Source organism: Fukomys damarensis, unplaced genomic scaffold (assembly GCF_012274545.1).
Source record: "Fukomys damarensis isolate Sample0158 unplaced genomic scaffold, DMR_v1.0_HiC HiC_scaffold_24, whole genome shotgun sequence".
Lineage (NCBI taxonomy): Eukaryota > Metazoa > Chordata > Mammalia > Rodentia > Bathyergidae > Fukomys > Fukomys damarensis.
Genome location: NW_022900936.1, coordinates 50,454,986 through 50,473,235, shown reverse-complemented (window position 1 = coordinate 50,473,235; position 18,250 = coordinate 50,454,986). Strand labels below are relative to the sequence as shown.

The 18,250-nt window shown below is 33.5% G+C and overlaps 1 non-coding gene across 1 annotated transcript; it reads left to right on the top strand.

Annotated features, from left to right (window-relative positions):
• Nucleotides 1–7,670: 7,670 nt before the first annotated feature.
• On the top strand, nt 7,671–7,834 carry LOC117283289. Its single transcript, XR_004514279.1, has one exon. It is a non-coding gene; the product is annotated as a U1 spliceosomal RNA (small nuclear RNA).
• Nucleotides 7,835–18,250: the final 10,416 nt, after the last annotated feature.

The window sequence follows — 18,250 nt, the reverse complement described above, 5'->3', positions numbered from 1 at the left end:
AAAAAAAAAAAAAAAGATGAGAGTAACTACCAATAGCAGACTCTGAAGAAGTGCTTTACAGTATACATTCAAATTGTTCTCTGTTCCAGTAGAATAAGTAAAATAAAACATTTCCTGTTTTATTTCTGCCAAATTTGTACTTTTCATGTTACAATAGTTGAAAAATAGGAGCCCCTAATAAAATACCCTTAAATGTAGTAATCAGCAGACTCATGCACATTAGTCACCAGAATAGACATTTAGCAATCTGCATTCTTCTCATGAAAAGAATTGAGTAAAATTATGAAAACAGAACATAATGCAAACCACTATTATTTTGCTATCCTCAGCTTCTGAAGTACAAAAAAAGACTGGAATTTTTAAAAATCGGTTTTTAAGCAATTTTTGTATTTTTTTAGAGTTCTCTCTGTCATAGTTTCCTTAAAACAAATCTGGGTTATTATAAAAGTTTTTATACTCAAAGACAAACTCCTTGACTTGCTATTATGGTATTGTTAAACATTTGCATGGATATCTTAGTCTAAACTAAGCAGTACAACATAAAAATAAATGTGCACTGAAGTTTGGGTAATGATAAAATAGCTTTACTGTTTATTAATTCAACATTTTGACTTCTCTTAAGCACTTCTTTAAGCATACATGTTCACATTCGTTAAATTTGGATTGTTTTAGATAATTTCCTTGACATCATATCAGCTTATTAGGACAGCATTACAGTTTCACAGGAGAGAAAAATCTGTCAGGAGAAAAGCTAAGATCCTAGGAAATGTAAACCCTATTTTCATGTAAATGTATTTAATGAGAATAAGCAGAGGCAAAAGAAAATGGAAGATAAGTTTGTCTAAGTGGAAGCTGAGTGCTTCAGACTGCGAGAAAGCTTAATGTATAAATTATGTGAGCCAGGTATATCAAGAGATTAGATCAGATCACCATTAGTAATGCATTGAAGGTTGCTGTTGGAAATCTGCATCAGTCACTGAATTTTTCACAATGGGGGAAAACCCAGACATTTCTCTAATGTCAACAAACCCATTTGTAAGCACAACACACTAGGAAAAAATATTTTGTTCATACTTTAGGCGATCTCAACTAATTGTCAATTTCCCCAGCCTTCTCCCATTGAAGGTGTCCAGTCATTCCTGCTTCTATGAAAACACTTAGCTTATTGTCAGACTATCTAAGTTCTGCTCACCATATATACACAGTAGGCATTAATCTAAAAAAGATGGTAACAAAGTAAAAGGGAAAGTACTATTAAACAATAAGAAGTAAAGAAAGGAGACATGGTATACTGACAGGTTATAGGGGTCACAAATGTGATTAAAATCTATAATACTTACGGAAGTCTCCTAAAACACATCTGAAAGTAGAGGGGAAAGAGGGGCAAAGTGGAAGGACACATTGGAAATAAATTATATTATGTGCATGTACAAATGTGCAAAAATTAAATCCATTAATCAGTAGGTATAATCCCAGCACTTGGTGGGCTAAGGCAGGAGGAACACTGTAATTTCTAGGCCAGCTTTGGCTCCATAGTGAGAAGATTTTGTCTCCAAACAAAAACAAAAATTAAAAAAAAACTGTACAATCAAGACACACTAATAAAAATGTAGAAAATTCTGATTCTATAGATGAACATGTTGCAATTTTTCAGTTCTTTAGTTATCTGCTTTGTGACACAAAATAGTAAGTATGGGATATAAAGAGCTTGAATAATTTAGGGCTTCATAGTCAGGTGTCGAGTAGGATAAACACCTCCTTCTGTGTTATATATCCCAAATTTATCTTAAATGCTGCAAATTATTCTCAACAAATCAGGAAATACACAACACTCCCTCAGCACACACTATCATCAGAGTTACATTCAATAAAAAGTATTTCAAAATCTCATGTACTTAGATCTGTTGTAACAGAATAAATTGTATATCAACTTTCTCATTAGCAGTTTCCCAATCTTGCTAACATTACTAGGTATTTAAGAAAGAATAAATCTTTTAGATTTATTATAATTTATAGAAAGATCACTCCATTTAAGTGAATTCAAGAATTTGCAGAGAAATTGTCTAAGGAGGTAGTAAAGTCTTAACAATGGAATGAAACTTTACTTTTATAAAGATAAGAATGAATACCACACAAAGAAATCCTAAGTAATGAGATCTGTTGAATCACTTGAAAAGAGTTTGCTTGATAGTTAACAATGTATGGGTTTTAACTTTAAGTTTAGAAAGTGACTAGTTGAAAGGAAAGGGAGAATAAAATTCCATTATTTTATAATATTGATGCTTAGATTTATGTCTGTGACCCTTATCTCTATATCTTTAATGTACAAAATGTTCAGAGCTGTTAGGAGGTCATCAATATTATTCTCAATTTATAAGGTAACCATTTAGCAACATAAATTATGCAAGGCCAGTGATAGTTGTGAAATTTAAATGGAAACTAGAGGGCCGGGTATGTAGCTCAGTGGCTCCATGCCTGCCTGACAAGTGCAAGGTCCTGAGTTTCATCCCCAGTACCCCCACAATAAAAAGAAGAAGAAAGAGGAGGAGGAGGAATAAGAGGAGAAGGGGGAGGAGGAAGAAAAGGAGGAGAGAGAAGAGGAGGAGGAGGAGGAGGTGGAGGAGGAGGAGGAGAAAAGAAGAAGGTAGGAAGCTAGAAGTATTTATTAAAATATACCATGAACTTATTCATATTTAATTACTTCCCACCACACCCCATTTAACCAGAACTACATAAATTAGAGTTACAGTTTGTTAAGGATGATCACTTGAATAATTGTTTTCATTATAACTTAGCTCACTGTTACATTCTCAATGTTTATCCCTCAAAATTCATATGTTGAAACCAGGCCATCAACGTGATAATAAGAAGAAATAGGATTTGGGGGAGATGATTAGATCACAAAAGTGGAGTATTTTGTAGATGGAATTCATGCCCTTATAAAAAATAGAGACCATTTCACACTTTTTATTGCATAAGTTGCAGAGGAATATCACTATCTATAAACAAGAAAGCTGCTCTTTACCAGTCACTTGATTTTGGGCTTCCCAAAGAAATTTCTTTGTGTATAAGCCATCCAGTTTATGATATTTTGTTATGGGAGTCCAAATAGAATGACACTATTCTATCATTATACTGTAAAATTTATTAATGAAACAGTACAATTGCAATTCATTCTTCTTAATGAATTTTCCTTTTAACATAAGATTTTATATATGTCAACTGAGAAAACTAATTGTCCCTTTAGATAGGAAGTCTGGTCGAAGCAGAAGTTCTTGTACTGTCAGCATATAAGGGTAATAGATTCAATGTAAAAATAAATTAGTACTTAGGATATTTTTAAGTAAATCACCATTGTAGCCTTCTATTATGATAGCTACAATTTTAATATTTGATTTTTAATATCTTTTAAAATGATATAATTATATAAGATCATAATGCATTTTAGAGGATAAGAGATTAATCTCATCTTCCAAATTACTTTATAAATTTGATTATATGTTTATTTAAATGTATGAGTCACATTTTCATTGTTGGGACAAAGTACTTGATAAACATAACTCAAAGGGGGAAAGATTTATTTTGGCTCATGGTTTCAGAGGTTTTGGTTCATGGTTACCTGGCACTATCAGCCTCAAATGGAATAGCAGAAAGCTCTGTTGGAGAAAGCTGTTCATCCCATGCAGCCATGAAGACAGAGAGCTGGAAGAAAGTTAGAGGGGAAGGAAGGAGCTTGACAGAGGATTTATCCTTTCAAGACATGCCCCAAAGACCCACTTCCTCTGATCAGGCTTTATTAATAGTAGATTTAGCTATGAAAGCATCATTCATCAATAAATTCATGCAGTAATATGAGTAGTGTCCTCAAGATTTAGTTATTTTCTGCAGGCTCCACCTCTGAACACATGAGATTTTGAGGAGAGATATTTTAGATCTAAACCATAATAGTCTCTTTCTACAAAAATACACAGGTATATCCACACATATATATGCACATATCCTATGTTCATATTTTCATATATAATTACAATAAGTCTAGTTGTTAAGACCTCAGACTTACATTATTATAAATCCATAAAGGGAGAATTTATGTCCTTATTTCAGGCTATTAAATGGACAGCAGAGTGTTCATATCTCATCCTTGTGTCTGAGTAATGTATTTTCCAATGGTGTGTTCTGGTCTTCGCATTTGAAGCAACAATAGTGATATTTTCCTATAATACACTTTCAAAATATTCACTCTAATAATATTGTTTCTCCACTTAAATTCCTGAACCCATTCGTTTACAGGAATTGTATGTATTATGTGATTAACTTAGAAGTCTTTCAATGCCAGATTAAATGAAAAAAATGATCTAATAATAGATATATATTCTAAAGCATAAAATATTAATAGAGGTAAGATTCATATATTGTGTTATAATTTGCAAGCAGGTGCCAGTTAGCCCCTGAATTTCTTATATGAAATCATTGTAGATAAATTGTCCTGTGTTCTTTCTGTATCTTCTTCACTCTCTACTCATTTTTACATTCCTTTATCTCAGTTATTTTTTGAGTCAACCATTGATCTTGTGTGTAACATTCATTTCCTTTACTGAGCTTTTTATTCATTGTTGAATCACCCTCTCTAGGTTACTTTTGTAGAGCCTGTGAGGTAAGAATAGTTTTTAACAGAATGTACACAATCAGTTTGATAATACGCAACACTAATTTGAATTACAGTTACAAAAAATAATTATCCTTCATCTAAAAAGTCAATTTTAACAATAATAGAAATTTATTACAAAATATTTTACCCTTTTAGTATATTTTGAATTTTGCCAATAAAATTGTAAAGATTGTTTTTATTTCTGCTTACATAATTACCTAGAGAATAGCCTTGATTTTGTTTTTTGCTTACAAAGTCCAAAATATGTATGTCTAACTCTTTTTGGAAAAAGTTCACTGATCTGTTTTCTAAAGGTTGGATTTATTCACCAATATTCTTCTCTATTTGGAATTCAAACTATACTTCAGAATGACCTGAAAACAAGCTAAAATATTATATTAACATCTCTCTTTCCTTAACTAAAGTAGGACTTAGAACTTAGCATATGTGATTCCTTTTAGGGTATTTGCTTATGAAGTTTGTCGGTGGGGGGTGCTGGCTGGCTGGTGTCTGGTTGTCTATCTATTGACTAGGATCTCATCTCAGCTCTTCAACAGATTTCAGGCTTCAAGAAGAAAGGGACTTATTTCACAACTTATTTTATTTTTCATGAATGATTACATTTTGATATTAAGGAAAATATTGTTCAGTAGATACAATATAAGTAAATGAGTAAATGGGATCATCTGAGTTTTACATTTTATGCAGTATTTACATTTTAATGATAATGCATTTCTAAAACAAAACCTTCATCATTAGTTCCAGGGTGTTGTGAAAGAATTTGAACTGCACTAAGAAAGCCCTGTGAGACTCAAATCTCTCATCTCATGCTTGCTCAAGGAAATTTGGTTCATCTCTTTGAATCTCTTCTCTGAGGTGGTTTGAGGGAGATGATCTCTAAGGTTCCTTCGCATTATGACAATTAGTGATAGGTACGGTGAGCTGTCCCACCAGTAAGTAACATTTCTGCTCCTCGATGTTGTTATTTAAGAGGTAACAGTCACATCCCATCCCTATCTGCAAAATGTTAGCCCTACTGACAATGACCTTTTATTTTTTAACCAGGGATTGAAGTTGGGACCTTCGTCCTTGTGAAGCAGGTGGCAGAAGCACGTAGCTAAAGTCCCAGCCCTCAAGTTTTAATATATCATGTTCTTTGCTTTTCTGTGTCCTTACTTAATTCTCAAGATGAGGTAGGTATCCCCCATCCTTTCCTAGGTAAATAATCTGTGATAAGAAAGGTTGAATTAACTTACCTATACTCATAAAACTTGAAAGTGTCAAAACTGGAAATTAAATAGTATTTCAAAATTTAAATTATTGATAACTGAGGAATAGAGTTTCATGATTTAATGCATTCCTCATAAAAATTCTTTCATTTTTCTAAATTTGGAAGTGTCTTCATAAAATTATTAATCTTGTTTTGCTTAATGCTCTATCTTTCAGTTAACCAATTGATCAAAAATAAAGCAAGAAAAAAAAGCAGAGGAGGTAGGAATTTAGAGAAGGGAGAAGCTATTCTGAAAGAGGAATTGTAGATGTGCATTCAGCAAAAGGAACTTCATTTGGTTATTACGTTGCTTAATGCTCTACCTCCAGTCATACATTCAGTGCAATATCTTCACCAAGGGTTCAGTTACTTAATGCCCTTTAGGAATGAAAATTCTACCCTAATTAGACAAAAACGTAGATGTGAACTAGAAAATGTGATCTGATCTATCATCTAAGCAGGTAGTATAACATCTTTCTTCAGATCTCCTCTCAATGAATGTCATGATTACCACAAATCATTTTTTGCTCTTTTACATCTTTTTAAATGAAATCAAACTATCAAGTTTTTATATTTGATGATTTGCTATTCTCTAGATTCCTCCAAAATAAATTTAAAATTTTGTGCAGGGGGGATATGTCTGAATTATGTTTTTTTAAATGTTCCCCATTGCACTTATCTCAGCTAATTCATGAAATTGAAATCATTATTTTACTTCCAGCTGAGGTGGAAATGAACAAGTGTTTTTAATGTGGAGGGGGTAGATAAAGGTGGGAGTGGAAAAGGTAAGGGAGGAAGATAAAACACAGTGAGACAGAACCTTTTATTAATCTAACAAAACCTCTTCCATTGAGGCCCTCAGATCACGAAATACATATGCATTTACTTCTATGTAAATGTAGCTGAGAGCTACATACTGTGATGCACCTGGCTAAACAAAAAAACAGTAATGCCACTGAAAAATCATCTTCTAAAATGTCTTAGAGCTGTAACTTTCTTGAGCTAATGAAACACAGCCATTACACAGATTTGCTGTTTTTTCTCTCTAACCAAGCACAATTTTTATTCTGTGTCTCACCCGACACAAAGTTTGCCAACACTAGTGAAGAAGTCTGGCATAGAGAATTTTCATGCAGTTTGCAAGGATCAGTCAGGCTCTGAGACCATCCATCCATATCTTCTTTCTCCAGTTTGCTTTTTCCTTGGGCTCTAAGAAACAGGAGATAAGTGTTTTCTCTTGTTACAGAACATGCCTTGGTGTTAACCCTCAGAACTTTTTTTTTTAATTCAAGTGTGTCCTAAGGCAAGAATTTTAATGTCCTGCCTATTTCCCCATGTAAAACTTGGTTTTCTAATTCAGTTCACAAGTTGGCTGATGTTTGAGTGAGATTAATTGTCCTTGTGGGAAGGAAACCTTACAAATGTTAAATTGTACTAAATTATTGAGTAACCTAAAACTGCTAAGAGTTAAAGAAAGCAATTAAACCTGCTTAATGCATTTGTGCCTCCTTTTAGAGCCTGAATCAACTTGTGGAAATGGAAGTTAGAAAAACTAAAATAAAAAAGAATAATGATAATTACTCAGTACTTTGGATTTTCTAGTTACTATGCTAACATATTTTATTTGGACTGGCTTACTCACCTTATAACAACCAGAAGATAAATATTGGTATTTTTGTCAATTAACAAATGAGATCACTTATTGGCCAAGGACACTGATTTATAAATAATGGCATAAGGAATAAAACCTAGATTCTTACCCTGCAGTGGACATAGCATGATTGGCAAGGTGGTTTTCTGAAAGTGATGCTCACCCATTGCACTCCAAATGTGCTGAACCTTGTGATTCCCCCTAATGTAGGAAACTCAGGTGTATAATCTATGGTAGTGGAGAACTGCATTCATTCTTTCCCCTGAATAAGAAGAGGAAAGAAAGACAGATGGAAAAAATGAAATAGAGCCCAAAACTTTCTGGGTCTGAATCAATTACATTGCATTCCTCATAACGTAGTCATTCCCTGTGACCTCCAGTGGTCACAGAAATCCATGTCAAGACCATTAAGTGGTTGTGAATAAGGTCTCTGAATAAGTAAGCATGCCCATGTGGCTCTGCCGACTGGCACCTATGCAGTTATAGAACCTCACCAGTAAACTGGGGTCAATAACCACCCCTGCTAATTGGGTCGCTGTGAGATAAACCATGTAGAGCATGTGGACACTACGTGGTGAGCATCCAAAATTTCTTAGGTACTATTAGTCCTAATGACAGAATCACTTCTGATCACAGTATTATCACTTTCAGCTGGATAGCATGTGTGAGAACAAACATTAATTCACAGATCCTCTTTGATCTCTTGATTTCCACTCTGCGATGCAATCAGAATAAAATAGTAATAAAGCAGCACAGTCTCTTGAACTAAAAATGGTTTGGCACAGTTGTATGATTTAAATTTCAATTGCTATTTCCATCCCAGGCCATTTTGAATAAGCTAATAATTTATTCGTGTGTGTTTTAGGAGAAATTATTGAGTGCATAATTATATACTGGCTCCATTATGCACATTTAGGGTTTGGATTCTGCATGACCAGGGGTAGTAAGAAGCTGGACTTATTTCAAACCATCTTTATAATCATAACTATCCACCTTCTGTTTAAACAAATAAGAACAACCAAACATCTTTCTGAATCAGAGGATAGACAGAAGAAACATTTGTATTTGTTTCCAAAGAGTTTCATGGAAACTATAAGGAGTTATGTAATCTTAGAGAGAATGTTGGGGTTTCCTGAGCTGGTCTGTTTAGTTAATACTAACCCCTAAATTCAGACCCACTGGAGCCCCAGTTTAAGATGTGGTTTGAGTTTGAATTTTGGGTTTGCCACAACTGGATATACAACTTTAGACTCCCCTTTACACTTCCATTTCCTCACTAGTGAAGTGAAAATGACAGTACCTATTTATTAGTACTCAGGCCTTGAAAACAATATAGGTAATTAGGGTTGTGACTGACATGACATGTTCTCAATAAGTTTTAGCAATTATGATTTTATAGTATTCTTTTTGTTTGCTTCATTTAGAACTAGATATGATAATAAATTTACCTTTCTTTAGATTCTGTATGGTATTTAAAAGGTTAAAAAATAATAAAGTATGTTTCATGAATATTAAAAGTTGCAGATGAAATTATACCTTTTATTTAAAAATCTTATATTTCCTTAAATTCCAGGTTACAAATCAAAATGTTTTGTGAGAAGTGTTTTAATCACGCAATATCAACAAGGAATATTTGAAAAGTATACACACTGTATGCCCAGTGTCATGCTGGATGCTGTGACACAAGCAGTAACAATACAATACATAGGAAACATTTTGCAAGATTTCAAATAAATTTCTAAAATGATTAACTTTGCTATCAAATTTTCTTATAAAATAGTAATGTGTTTCTGTGGAGGAATGGTTTTAATAAATTGGATTCAAAAGGTACTTGAATTCTTCTGATACCCAAACTCTGGTTAGATTTTATTTAGTGTGTGGGACATCAGGTAACTTGTATGCTTTCTATTTAACTGGGGAGCTTATATGTTGAAAAAGAGAACCCACATGGAAAAACCCTCCACATCCAATCTTTCCTAAGGTTTCTCACAAGTGTTTTTTTTTTTTTTTTTTAGTTGTAAAAAGCCTATTCCTTCATCTTAAGCATTGCAATTGCTCTTTCTCCCTTGACAACTCTAAAGAAGAATTAGTTCAATGTCTCCAGAGTATCTACATCTCAATATGTGCAAAATGAGACTCAGTGTTCTCCTTCATCATTCTTCTTTTAGTTGAATTTGAATGCATCAGGAGCAGATAGAATGAGAAACCAAAGTCATCTTAAATTAGTTATATTTGTCCCTCATCCTTCCATATCTAATTCTTCACCAATGTGTCTCCATACATAATCTAAATGCATTCTCCAGTCTTTTCTTCTATTTGCATCTTCTTGACTACCCTTGTCGAGGAACCAGTATTCTGACCTAACACTGAGCAGTCTATCTATTGGCACTCCTTCCTACCCCCTAGTGCATTTTCCCCACTGTATTTAGAAATCATTCCCATCTTTTCAACCCAAAGTTGCTCTGGCCAATCCTTTCTGAATCCCCACCTTTTCACCAACCTTACTCACTCTTGTTTATTGTGATCCTTGGCTTGTTTCTTAGAATCATCACCATTCAGCCAAGACATTCAAATGATAAAGCCCTCTTTCCTCCCCTCTGGACCTAATTTACTCTTGCTCATCCTACAAAGTTTGGATAATTTACCTTTCTCAGTTTTCCTGCAGAAGTTAATTTCTCTCTCAGGCATTAATTTCCCTACGATATGGTCTTAGAGCCATGTAATTAAACACTTACCACAATTGCAATTTTGTAATTGCTGCTGATTATTTTAAAAAGTCTCTTCTACTAGACTATGTTAATGCATTATATCTCTAATGCCTTGTAAATTTTTAGCTTAACTATTCAATAAATACATATTTATTGAATAAATTAGTGAATTGTGTGGTTCTGTACCCAAAGATTTATGAAATATTAAAGTAACAAATGCCACCAGAATTAGGGTATACCTAAACTTCATGGTTGCAGTAAATGGTAATGAGAAAACATCATACAGGCAGGTAACTACTGTAGAGATTGCAATAATCTAACACTTCTTGGCTTGGCTCATAGGAAACTAACTCTTATAAAGAAAATACACATACAATTGTGAAATATTGTATAATGTCAAATGGTTTACAATCCGAAAAGCATACACAAGTAGCCAAACTGATTTCCAAGAATATATCTTATATTTGAAACAAAAGACTTAATAGCACTTAGCCTTGAATATGTGTGAAATACTTCAGGTGAAAACGGTCTTGTAGAATCTCATATATCAAAGGTCAACAGTGGGGCTGGGGATTTAGCTCCGTGGTTCAGCCGCCTGCCTCACAAGCAGAAGGTCCTGAGTGTGATCCCCGGTAACAAAAAAAAAAAAAAAGAAAAGAAAGGTCAGTGGTATACTTTCCCAGTTAAATTTATCTTTTCTGGATTCCAAAGGTTATTGGAACATAAGCACTAAAATTATTTTTACAAGATAAGATTTTTCAGTTTTCTAGATATTTTGGAGTGGTCTGCACTGTATCAGCCTTTTTTAGCCTTTAATACTCAACCATATGCCTAAATAACTAGAATAGTAGTATTAAAATCAGAGGTATGTGATTTTATTTTAATTTCTCTCTTCTACATAAACTACATACAAAATTTGGGGAGTTATTCTTGTTTCTGCAAATTTCAGATGCCTCATTAATAAAACATAGATAAAGTTCCTATTTAATATTTAATATAATTAAATATTGTTTACAAAATACCTGCCATGATGTAAGGTATGCATTGGGTCTCCAATTAATGTTAATCCTTGTCTTCTTACTCTTCCTTTTTATATGTCTGAACACTTCAACCACTGAGGATCTTTGAAATATATGAAGTTCCTTCAGCCAATTTGTATATATTCGATTTCAAATCACATTTCATTTTATCTCTCCAGGAAGTAGTTACAAAAATTCTCTTAACTAAGGACTGGAATGATTTTTATACTGTTAAGTACCTTTATTTATACAAAGATGCCAATCAAGCACACATGAAAACTGAGAGATATAAAGACTTCTAAAAAAAGAACAGGAAGAAACATATGTAACTCACCACTCTCAGACTCTGACATGTGGTTTGCCTGAGGAAATAATAAGTGATACCAAATCATTTAATTTAACCTCTTTTACATATATCTAATGCCTTTCTCAGGGACTTCCTTGGTGTGGAAATCTGAGTCATACACCCTGGTTCTTTGGAAAAAGTGATTTTGAAACCAACAGCTAACTTCCTCCTAGCAGTTAACAGAGGTGCATGCCCCTTTGATAGTGTAAGGTACAATAGAAAAATATGTTGTCTTTCTTTTTAGTATCAAAGACTTTTAAAAATGCTGTTAAATTCATTTAAAACTTCTTGTTCAATAACTTCTGAAAATTAGTGAAAATTTGAGGGGTTGGATCTATAAAGAAGGTAGAGTTTTTGAACTGTTCATCTCAGCCTTTCAAATCTTGTTTCTATGTTTAGACTTAAAATTTTAGCATTGATGTAGCTGATATCATATTTCTTTTGGAACACAAATAAATTAACAAACAAAAACACTGAGGTAATTTGAAAGTAGAAATGCTTTGAAAACAAATCTGAAAGAATGAACACATAAAGCTTCTGTTACATATAAATCAAATCACTTTTGGCAGAGACATCCAGCTAAATTTTAGCCTGAGGTGAATAGTGTCTCTCAAAATGAAATTCTCTGATTTAGGTCCCTTTCCAAATAAAGAGGCAACTCTCTGGGTATAATGGTTTTATTCCATGGAAGTGATATTTGTACAAGAAAATTGTTTCATTATTGCCATGTATTATAATTAATACACCACAATATTCCTTAGGAGTCTACAATATGGACTTTAAACTCGATTTTCTATTTCATAGTACTTTATTATACATCTGTAGGACAATATTCTTTGGATTACAAAACGTACACAATTCAACTTCATAGAAAATTTATGTGTAATTATGTTACTTGAGTAGAGCATCTACCAAAACAATATCTAAAATGGATGCTGACAATAAATTGATCTTAAAAATGCTGTTCACTTCTGATACATTTATATTTATTGTTGATACATGAAAGGAACTGCTGAAGTTTTTTTATTTTTAACTCACACTGAGAAAGTTACTCAGAATAGAAAACATCAACATGCATTGTCAATAAAATGGCTAAGTATAATTTTATGTTCTTTAAATGAGTAAGTCAGTGTCAAAAATATTTGAAAAATCACTGTACTATTCTTTTAGTATCATTTTTATTTTTATGTGAGACAGTTCTGAACAAGTTTGCATTTATTTTCCAGTTGAGCTTCTCTCAGTTTGAAGTCCTTAAAATATTTTCACATAGGAAATTCACCCCTAGTTTGTTGATCTGTAGAACTGCCAGATTATCTACCATTAAACTATTATCCAATCCAGGGTTTTCTCCAGTGTTTAAAAGGAATCTTCTAACAAGGGATCTCTCCCTAACCCTGTCTCTTTCCTTGAATTCATTGACTTTTTGTGAATGAATCCTTATTTGTATCATTTGATTGTTCCAACAGATCTCTACAGTAGCAAGATAATAATAGAAAAACTAAGACTGATTCTATTGAATATCTACTACATGTTAGCACATTTACAGATGTTATTAATTGCTATTCTCACACTATGCTTTTGAAAAAAAGATATAATTGATTGATTATCATAATTTACCTAACTGATGCCCAGAATCACAAACTAGTTTTGAGAATTACTGTCCTTACCTCTTTACAGACAGACTAAGCTGTGTAGGGCAAAAGTTCACTTATGCTAATCACAGAGAACCATGGAGAGAGGACCTGACTTCCAGCTTTTGTCTTGTGTCTCCTATCCCCATCTGACCAAGGCTTGTTCATGCATGGCATGAACTTTTGGGGAGAAATGCTATAAGAGTTATGTAGAGTAACTATGAATATTTCTTTCTACTGCAATACTTTTCAAGTGTGCCACTGCTGCCTATTTGAAGTTGTACTAGCTTTAAAAAATGAGAGTGATATGTATTGGGTTTTTTCTTTCCTACAATAGCAACAGCAACAAAAATAATATATTTGCCATTTTTGTTGATGCTGGAGTGGGAGGAAAGGTGTTTCATTTTGATTAACATGGGAAACTGGATAGCAGAATCCTGAGTTTTTAAGCTGCTTCTAACAACAAGAAAAATTGATTCATTTCATCATTATCTGTAAAGTGCTAAGTTTTGTGATTATAAATTATTCCATTCTCAACAATTTTCAACTTCTAATAGAGGCTGAAGTGGATGAGACTGTCAGATTCTAAGATTTGGGTAAAGGATGCTACATGCTGCTGTGATAAGGAGAGTATAAAGCACTTAAAATAAATGATCTGCCTCAGGGATTCACATTCATGATTGATTATTGATCTCTAGAAGGGCTTTCTACAAGTAGAAAAGTTTTTGCATTAAACTTTACATTCTAGAGCAAACCCTGAGAACCCTTACATATAACTTGAAGATATGCTACTTTAAAGGGTTTCAGGGGAGAAGATCATAGCGCCCTGTGACTGCTCTTACTTTATGTAACACTGCTGCTACATTTGATAGTATTTACAACCTATTCTTAAAACTCTCCCTTTTCCAGGTTTCTGACACTTTATATCTATGTCTCACCTACTTGCAATTTTTTTTTACAAATTCTGCTTAACTGAATCTTCTTCCATCAGTCTTTAATCTCTAAGTGTATTGAAGCTCTGTCCCTTGCTCCTGAACATGTTTTATTTTCACACTTAGAAACTTAGCCACCTTTTATGACAATTTTCTTGCAATTTTTCTCTGTGTGTCTCCTGAACAAGTAGAGAATAAATACAGATCCGTCACATACTGTGTTAGTTCCTAAAAATGTTTGTAGGTTTTACTTTCTTTTTCATAATACTTCAGCATACATCATAATACTTCAGCATACATCTGTAGGACAGTTTTCTTTGGCATTAAAAAAGATTTGTAAACTTCCAGTGTTTGGGAAGGTTTTACCAAAAGTGGTTTCAATATATCCTGTGCTATTATGTACTCCTTGGCCTTTGTCCACATTCTTTGGAGCACAGGCCCAATATGAGAAGCATTACCTTAGACTGTACTAATCTCCAACCAAAGTCTACATACTAACTCATTGCAAATGGCTATGTAGTCAGAATTTCACTTAGCAATTTTGAAAAATATCTGAAACTCAACATGTTTAAAACCAAACATGTAGGGCTGGGGATTTAGCTCAGTGGTTCTGGAGCCTGTCTCACAAGCACAAGGACCTGAGTTCTATCCCCAGTACCAAAAACAAAACAAAACATAACAAAAACCAAACATGCAATCTTCCTTACCAAACTGACTCTATTCACTCTAGAATGGTATAATATTCACAATAACAAAGGATTAAAAAGTTACTATTATTTTCAATCCCTCATTTAAATTATATATATAAAAATTAAATTGTATTATTTTCTACTTCTCTTTCTTATTCCATCATGTTATGTCATTTTCTGTGTTATACACATATTTAACTTTCTGAGAAGTCATGGACGTATTCAACAATACCAGAGGAAGACAGTTATGCACACATTTTTTTTAAATGGGGCGCAAACTCCCTATCCTATTAAGCTGTTTGTAGCTAACTTCCTTAGCCTCCAACACTTCCTGAAAATTGCTGTCAGATTTATCTCCCTAAATCACTGTCTTTATCAAGCCATTAGCCTACTCAGTTTTTTTTTAATAGCACTCAACTATAAAGAAAATGAAATCAGAGAATGGGATGATGTTCTAACATGTTTTTAAAGGATTATATGGCTCAATTACTTTATGAATATTTAAATCTGATAATCAACCTATATGGTAATATTATTATCTTTTTTATAAGGAAGAATGGACAGTTAGGAGAGTTAGGATTGTAATCCAAATTTCTCCTACTTCAGAACTTATTATTTTTCCTTCACTCCAAGTTGTCTAAAGTCCAAATTTTTAGCCTTGCATAAATATTTTTTCTACAACATTTTCCAACTTTGTGTTCCATGCCTCTCTTTTTGTGATCTTATTCCAGCTGCAGTTATCTTGTTAGTCTCCCACAAACTTGCCAGGCACACACTTTTTCAGATATTTCCTCTTAACTTTAACATAGGAAAGAAAATTCAAAGCCCTTTACTCTTCCAGGTCAACTTCTTGTTATCTTCCAAAGCACACCTCATAACTTTCTCTGTGAGCATCTACCTGGTACTTTAAATCATATGTTCAATTGCCACTTCCTTTTAGTATTTTTCCTACAATCATTTTGCACTGTTACATAGCTCAGCACTTCTATGTATTCTCTCTTCCCATTAAATTATAAGCAGTTGGGGGAGCAGTATAATTTAATTTACAAATAGCAGGGGTCCTCCTTATTAGCTGAATGAGTGATTGAATATGCAGGCATAAGTGACCCATTTTCTTGGCAGAAAACCCAGCTGCAATTATTTAATCTTTATTTTGTTTGGGTTGATCCCTTTGTGAGATCTTTATGAAGTAGAATCACAGAGAGTCTTGATTTTTCCTTTAAAATGTTATTAAAGTATTCCCTTTAGCCACAATGGAAACATATATTGAACACTAAAGGGAACACTTCATTTTAAAAGAGTGGAAAGAGAAACTTCATTCAATTCTGTGGTTCTCAAATAGGCCATTAGGCTTTCCTTCTGTCAATTCTAATGTTCCTCAATCACAATAAGCAATGGTCCTGGCTTGCCTTAAAGAAAAAAAAAAAAAGAAACAGGGCCTCTCTACTCTTAAAAATCTGTGAATTCACATGGTTAGCACATTTGAGCATCAATGCTGAATGCTGACAGCTATGCCAAACATGGCCCATGGGCCCAACTCATGGTTCATAATGCAACATTCCAATCACCTGAGATAGTACAGCTGGGAGTATTTGCTGGGCCTTTTCCAGAAGTATAGAAGAAATGCATTTCATAGAAATCATAGAAAATCAAAAGTAGAGCCAAGTGTAAAAAGATTATTTATTTTCTCCCAATTTAAAAAACACAATTTGAATTTCTGTCAGTAAAAGAACTGGGTACCATAGAAAAGATCCAAAAATAATACATGTTTGTTCATTCAGTTCTGTATTTCTGTCACCCTTTTCAGTGGGAGGAATAAATAAGCAGCATGTCTTTTCTTTTAATAACAGTTTACTGAGTTATTACTCTAGGCTACACTCTTAAACTTTCCTAGCATTCTAATTCAGCATTTTCCCTTGAACAAGATGTTGGCCTCTCTCCATGTCATATTCTTATTTAGAAATTGATGGCACCTGTAGATTATTTCCTTTTAATCGACATTAGAATGTATTTTTATTTTAGATAGTTTCTACTCAGTGCATTTTTAAAATATTTTTAAATTGTTATGTAATATATACAGAAAATCTACCCTCTATTAATTTTCAGAGAAGTAACATACCCACAGGACATCAACCAGTTGGATAAATAAAACAATGTCAGAACCTCCAAATTTTCCTTGATATACCCCATGCAAGGTTCACTGTCCCTCTTTAAACACACAATCTTGACTTCATTGTTTTAAAAAATACTTTGTCTGTGTTTGCATTTAGCTTAAACTCTTCATCTCGTCATTTATAGCCTTAAGTTTATAAATCACAGCTATTTTAGAATTTCTGACTGATAAGTCTGTTTCTATCATGTGCTTGTTTTCTTTCTTTGAGTAATTTTATCTTAAGTCCTAAAATGGCTGGTAATTTTTGTTTTGAGTGGCAAATATAATGTATTAAAAATTGCACGGAGGTTTTGAAGTTTTCCTAGGCATAATTTTCCTCAAAATTCAATGTTTTTATTATCCCTGGCATTTATTTTTAGTTTGGGTTTGATTCCCCTGAAGGATGGTTTAATTCTGACTCACTGAAGGACACATTATTTTTCTTGTGGATAAAAAAGTAATTATGATCAGACAGACTTATTTCATTAGGCAATAAAACTTGCACAGACTTGATTTTCATTTGATGATGAAACATAGCTTTAAATGCTAGGTCCTGCCAACATCATTCTGCCTCTCTTAACTATCATCAGTATTTGACTTTTGCTTTTTCTATAAAGTTGAGTTCTATTTTGTTGGTGGCATCTGTTGACTCCTTTGCTTGGAGATGTGATGCTTCAGTCTCTGCTTCCATTGTCACAAGTCATCCTCCCTGAGTGTCTTCACATTGTCTTTCTCTGTTCATATTTGTCTCCATGTCTTTCCTCTTCTTCTCATAAGGTTAGCAGTCATCTTAAATTGAGGGCCCATCCTACCCTATTATGATTTAACCTAAATAATTACATATACAATGGCCATATTTGCAAATAAAATCACTGATATGGTTTGGATATGATTTGACTCTGTTCTGCAAAGACTCGTGTTAGAAGCTTGATCTTCAATGTGGCAATCTGTTAAGAGCATTGTTAGAAATGAGCAAGAATGAACCTATCCTACTATGGGGCTTCCTCTCTCCTTCCTATCCTGAGATGTCACCCACCATGAGGTCCTTACCAGAGCCAAGCAGAAGCTGGCCCCAAGCTCATGATCTCCATAACTAGATGGGTCTTACCTGTAAGACATCAGGCAGGTACAGAAAACAGAACTGTAGACTTTGAACAAGGAAATCGCAAAACTTCTCACAGTCATTTACCTCTGTGAAACAGAA